General features: G+C 37.0%; 1 pseudogene; it reads right to left on the bottom strand.

The window, feature by feature from the left end:
• Positions 1–443: 443 nt before the first annotated feature.
• LOC119046361 (translationally-controlled tumor protein-like) lies at positions 444–964 on the bottom strand (annotated as a pseudogene).
• Positions 965–7,083: the final 6,119 nt, after the last annotated feature.

Here is a 7,083-nt window from a genome sequence, read left to right as displayed (position 1 = left end):
GGCTATTCTTGATATAGAACAGTGACAAAAAAGAGATATTAACACCATTCTTTCTATGCATAGAAACAAAACTGACTAAATCTGAAAAATCTAAGTGTCAATTTATTTTTGAAATAGCATCATAAATTTTGATAGTCTATTTTTTTCACAAAGAGATTGAAGTATATTTTTATAGAAAACCTTAAACATCATGCAACATAAGTTATACCATGTAAACAAAGGCACAGGTAAAATATATTTTATATTTATTCTAGACTTTCTAGAAATATTCTTACTTTTTTAGTTTAGATGAATTTTACTTTTTAGACCTCCTATATAACATTTTTATTCTTAAGAACAATACCTCTGATCCAAATAAATCAAGGTCAAAATAAATGAAGAGCTCAAGATAACATCAGTTCCATTGTCATAATCCTGGTGCATGGATGAAAAGCAGCAGTCAGTTATGATGACAGATCCAAACTGCCAAATTTGTTAACATTTTTAATTTCTAAAATCTCCGTAAAGAAAACCATATGTAGGACTGCAACACCCTCATGGTACTCCATTAGAGCAGCCAAGCTACCTAGGTTAATGTTTTCACCAAACAAGAATTGGTAGTTTTTGAAGTTAGCAAGGATGTGTTTGATTTGTTCTGCAGCCCTTGTCATAAAAGGCTTTACTTTTTCTGGTCTCTGCTTTTCTATTTTCCCTTTGATTGATTTCATGTAATGTTAATGTACTTCTCAAAGGCTTCTTTTGAGAAGCTGGTTTCCTGAAAATGATGATTCATAACAATATCCATACCAGTGATTACTGTGGTTTTGTACTTTCACCCTCAGGGCCTTCAGTGGAGCATTTTCCTCAATAAAGGAGTCATCTATATTACCCTCTATCCTACTGACCATCTTCCCCTCCACTTATAGGCACAGCCAATCTGTATCACCAGCATCTTGTAGATATCAGAAAACATCTCATCATGGATGAGTAGATAATCATGATGGCAACTGGAAGGAGATGACTGGGAGATCCAGTAAGCACAGTGCAGTATGAGTGATGTTAGGAGGGACGGGGTGCAGGGGAGCTGGGGTACGGTTAGGTAGAGCAGGAAAAAAAGCTAAAAGTATTATTAACAAAATCTCCTTAGTGTTGTGCCTACCAGCTGGGCTTCTAGGTTCCTATATATTCATCTTAGTAACTGTTGCAAACTGTGCCCCCAGGATTCATACATTGAATCCCTAATCCCCAAGGTGATGGTGTTAGGAGGCAGGGCCTTTGAGTGATCATTACTTGCCACTCATAAGGGAGTGTTGGGAACTGCTCTGCCTGTTTTCAAGAGTTGTAACTACCCTCAATGGCTAAGGCTGAGTGAGCAACCTCCAGAATGCAAGCCACAAGGAGAAAAAGCTTGTCTCTGGTAGCAAATGCTGCCCGTGCTTCATCCCCCTGCCCCCAATGCATGGTCAAATAGTCCATGACAGGTACAACTCCTCAGAGGATGGGCAACCTAACTCAGACACGATCACTTGGGCAGTCATCATGGAAGGACTTCGGGGGTGCTGCAACAAAGAGGGAATGATGGTCCCTCTCCTCCCTGGTTATTTTGACATAGCCTGAGTTTCCATGTCCTCTGGGAGCAGCTATCCCTGGCTCTAATCCACTTAAGCCTGAAAATCTGTAATGGGGGAGGTGGTGCAACTTCTTGCCCAGCTAGAACAGGATCTGGGGTGATTTGGCATAAGAAAGAATTCCTAAAAGTCCTGTGAAGCCTGCTTTGCTAAGAGTGCTTTCATTAATATGATAAGGACCCGAGCAGGAGATGAGTATGTCTCTCAAAATTTCTGCAACCCCCTTTCCTGACAGACACTGACTCAGACTAAGCCCTCAGATTTCTTTGAAATGTTATCTACTGTTTGATCCTTGCTGCCAGTATTCCTGTGTATTAAAACCCAATAAAAGTCGTTGAGGGGCTCCAGGCGTTTTTCCTCTGAGAAATTGGCCACCTCTCCTCCACAAGCAGATGATGTCTTGGTAGTGTTACTTTCATCTGTGGTGGATGGGGGGACTTGTGGGCAAAGTCACCCTCACAAGGAAGAACCCTTTCAAATTGTATTGTACCCTTATTGAAAAGACCCAAGAGAGCTCTCTGGTTCCTTCAGCCATGTGAGGACATAATGAGAAGATTGCTGTCTTTGAACCCAGAAGTGGGTCCTTACCAGACACCAAATCTGCAAGCACCTGGACCTTGAACTTCTAGCCTCCAGGACAAAGAGAAATAAAGGTCTGTTGTTTATGGTCACCTAGTTTATGGTATATCATTATAGCATCCTAAACAGTCTTATTAAGTGAACATGTTGTGTTCTTGATTTCCAGCTAATTCTCTCATCTTCTGACAGATGCTTGGTTAAACAAATGGTTTTTTTATTACAGATCTGAAGGTCAACAGTATACACAGTTAGGTCAAAGGAGAAAATTATTTTTAAGTATATGATCAATCATGGAAAGTCCTTGGTCCTTTGCTGTGAAGCTAATGCCAAAGTCCTAAATCTGAGCAGTTTGATGGATGAAAAATAAATTTGTATCAAGAGTGGACATAATGTTGACCTAAATGAAATGTCAACTCCACGTATTCTTCCAGATCCAAAATACTACCATTATTTTCCTCTTGCAAACAGTAGAGTCTACATCTTAGAACACATATTAAGAGGATATGAAGGAAGGTAATGGTCACAATATTAGGAAAAATTTGAAGAATTTAGCCTGTGATTGACTTTAACACTCCTAATTAGAATAGAGTCATACAGATTTACTTTGTTTATAAACATCTGCTTTGAAAAACTAGAGTTTAGCATGTCATATAATAGGGGGGCAAGAGTTCACTAATTCATACTAGAGACACTATATTCACTAAAATTATCTTGTTAATGTACTGATAGCAATCCTGGCTTATGTTGCTCAGTGGATTGAGTGCCCGCCTGCAAACCAAAGGGTCACAGGTTTGATTTCCAGTCTGGGCACATGCCTGGATTGCAGACCAGGTCCTCAGTTGAGGGCATGAGAGAAACAACCACACATTGATATTTCTCTCCTTTCTCTCTCCCTTCCCTGTCTCCAAAAATTAATAAATAAAAATATTTTAAAAATGTACTGACAACATGGATAAGGCCCAAAAAAGTGCTCATGAAGGACATTAAATCACAGCTCTACACTGCCTGGCAGGCTTGTGCCTAATTTCCCCTGAAATGGGGGTGATAATGTGCCCACTTCATAGTACTTGACATGAGCTATTGCATTTAAGACATGCATGCATACACATATAATGCACACATGCACATACTTACATACACATGTAATATGCACACATATACATCATACACATATACTTATACACACATGCCTATAATATATATGCATGGTACACAAGCAAATATAAATTTATACACACAATATATACATAATCATACACATGCACCTGTATAATATGCATACACATAATACACATACACTATGCACTTACATGCATACGACATACACACACTATACATGTACTGTACATAGACACACTTATAATGTACATGCATTGTATACATGCACACATATAATATGCATACACATGTATTGTAAGTATACTATACACAAACACACTTGTAATTATTCATACACAATATTGTGTTTTTAAAGGATACGAAAGCAGAAAATATGGCCTAATTTTATTTTTTAGTGTAGAAATTCCTGTTAGTTGTTCTACTTTCCTTTTAGTTTTCTGTTACAATAGGTATAGGTTAATATTATGTCATAAAAATTGATTTTTTAAATGTCATTGGTGATTTTGAGCCATTTTAACAAAAATAATAAAGAAAAGATCAAAACTTCTGAACATGAGAAAAGACACGACCAGGTTCAACGTTTCAAATGTCTCCTCTGCTCTCAGCTTCACTTTGTGCTCTGGAGTCAGCTGGGTAAGTTTATTGCCAGTTATGCACATAAATGGGAAAATGGGAAGAAGGCAACAAGTCACTTCACCCTCCACAAAAACAAGCCTGAGGGCAGAGGAGCCCTATGTCCAATTCATAGTCCTGTGCATCTGGGATCTGCAGTAAGGAAGTTGTGTCAAAGCAGCTGTGTTCGATCTGGTAATGAGCTTCCATAATCATGAATACAGAGAAAGGTAGGTGAGACCATATGCCTTCTTTAACTTTTTCTTGCATTAATAATAAAATACAGGCACTACTTAATAATTCCTGTCAAGTACTGGAAACGAGGGGCTTTAAGGCTAGACAGACTCATGAAGTCAACACCAGAACTTAATAGCACAGACCTGAGACCTCAGTCTGCAGGGTCAGAACTTGGATAAGGGAGTGAGACCTGTTTCATTCAAAATAGCTTGCTTACTCATCACAGTGCTTTTTTGTAGATATTGACTTAGCAACTACACAGTGTCTTTTCAGTATGCTTGTATCCAAATGGCTGCCTATTCTCCTGGAATTCACTCTGTGGAGCATCACCTTAACCAGGCAGAATAAGTTAGTAGAAGAGAGGGTCCTTTTATGGGCTAGAGTAAGCCAATTTTGATGAATGTACTCTTTTTTAAAATTATTTTATTGTTGTTCAAGTACAGTTGTCTCCGTTTACCCCCTACCACTCCCCCAGTCATTCTCACCTCCCACCCCTGATTCCACACCCACTTGGTTTTGTCCATGTGTCCTTTATAGTTGTTCCCAAAATTCCTTTCCCTCTTTCCCCTCATTATCCCCTTCCACCTCCTTTCTGGTTATTGTCAGATTGTTCTTAATTTCAATATGTTGGTTATATTTTGCTTGCTTGTTCATTTCATTCATTAGGCTCCACTTAAGGTGAGATCATATGGTATTTATCTTTCACCACCTGGCTTATTTCACTTAGCATAAGGCTCTTCAGTTCCATCCATGCTGTCACAAAGGGTAGGAGCACCCTCTTTCTCTCTGCTGCATAGAATTCCATGGTGTGAATATACCATAGTTTTCTGTTCCATTCATTCACTTGATGGGCACTTAGGTTGCTTCCAACACTTGGCCATTGTAAATTGTTCTGCTATGAACATTGGGGTGCATAGGTTCTTTTGAATGGGTGTTTCAGTATTATTAAGGTAAAATCCTAGCAGTGGAATTTCTAGATAATAAGGTACCTAGGAATAAAACTAACCAAGGAGGTAAAAAACCTATTCTCAGAAAAACATGAAACTAAAGAAAGAAATTAAGGAAGACACAAACAAATAGAATCATATACTGTGTTCAAGAACTGGAAAAATGAACATCATTAAATGTCTATACTACTCAAAGCAATTCATGGGTTCAATACAATCCCTATTAAAATACCAATGACATATTTTACAGATATAGGACAAACATTTCAAAAATTTATATGGAATCATAAATGACTCTGAATAATCACAACAATTTTGAGAAAGAAAAAGAAAGTAGGAGGGATCACAACACCTGACATCAAACTATATTACAAGGCTATGGTAATCAATACTTGATTTTGAGAAAGTATGAAATATTTTAAACTCCTAGGAAATTGTGTCTAACTTTAGGATACTTGTTTTCATGCTATAATTTTTATTGCCATTACCATGAAGTATTATTCATATTTGTCTATGTAATATGCTTAGATAATAATGATTTTGTGCCTTACCAGAATAACCTTCTATGGTTTATGTTGACTTTTTGATGTCCTTGATTATTTAAGAAAACAAAGGTTTTACACTAAAGAAAGAGCTAAGTTCTTCATTGTTATATTACTTTTTATCTTTTGTTTTCAAATATTTCATTGTCACTTTGAAAGGAGTGGCATTATTTTTTCTTAGGCACTCTGATCTGATTCCTACCTTAAGTGTTAAAATCTCTTGACATCTTTTGATTTTTTAATTTTGTAGATCAAATTTTAAATATAAAATAAATAATATAACTCTTTGGGTATCTTATACCTAAAACTACTCCTTAAACTGCTTAAACAGAAGGTCCCTAGGAAATCACAACAATTTTGTTTTGTTTTTTGCTTTATAAAAAGAGATAAAATAATTAGGTTTATTTGGCATATTAGTGTTAATGAGCTGTGTGGGAAGAATCATTAAATCAGAAGATACATTAATTTGTTTAGGTAATTGTCAGCAATACAAACATTTCTGAAAAAGCATAAGGAAACATACAGGTGGTTCTTGGAGATTTGTTAGTGTCATGGTTGTCCACCATATATTTCTATTTAGTTTGTGTAGAGGTCAGGGGTGTACTGTATCAATCATAATTTCAGTTACATTTTAAACTGTTAATGTTCTTGCATTACTACTTCTTTAATTTGAATATATCATCTTCTAAGTAGCTTTAAACTGGTAATTCACAATAATTGCCTAGTGGTTTGAATAATGTATAGCTGTTGAGACCCACTGTGGACTACTTACTGAATTCTACCTGACATCCTTGCTGTATTCTTGGTCTGTTCTCATTGTCGGTATCCTCAGTATATCATAACATGAGGTGTCAAGATTCTTATTTTTACATCAAGATATTTTCCTGTAGCCCTGGATGCTGTAGCTCAGTGGATTGAGCACAGGCTGTGAACCAAAGGGTCACCAGTTTGATTCCCACTCAGGGCACATGTTTGAGTTATGGGCCATGTCCCCAGTGTGGGCCACGTGAGAAGCAACCACACACTGATGTTTCTCTCTCTCTTTCTCCCTCCCTTCCCCTCTCTCTAAAAATAAATAAATAAAATATTTTTAAAAAGACATTTATCTGTAAGTGTTATTTCATTAATTTTTATAAACTGAAATAACATTGTCTTCTTTGAAAAGTATGATTTTTAATAATTATTTTGTTTAAAGTATTTTTGGGGGATTGACATTACTATCCTGTTTTGTTCCCCTGTCAGCGTCATGTCTTCTTATGAAGTCTCATTAAACTCTGTACTTTGAAAACAATCAATAGTAAGTGAGGCCCAGCTCCTGGAGTCTTGTCATCTGTGGACATCACTTGTCATTGCTGTTTCCTTCCAATAGCTTCCCGAGAGCTTTACAACTTGGTCAACTGGCTTTGATTTCAACAGAGGACTCTCTGAGAGCCCTCTGAA

This window comes from Artibeus jamaicensis, unplaced genomic scaffold (genome assembly GCF_021234435.1).
Source record: "Artibeus jamaicensis isolate MK-2021 breed Jamaican fruit bat unplaced genomic scaffold, CSHL_Jam_final scaffold_916, whole genome shotgun sequence".
NCBI lineage: Eukaryota > Metazoa > Chordata > Mammalia > Chiroptera > Phyllostomidae > Artibeus > Artibeus jamaicensis.
The sequence above is the reverse complement of the archived record's forward strand: the minus strand, read 5'-3'. Positions and strand labels throughout refer to the sequence as shown.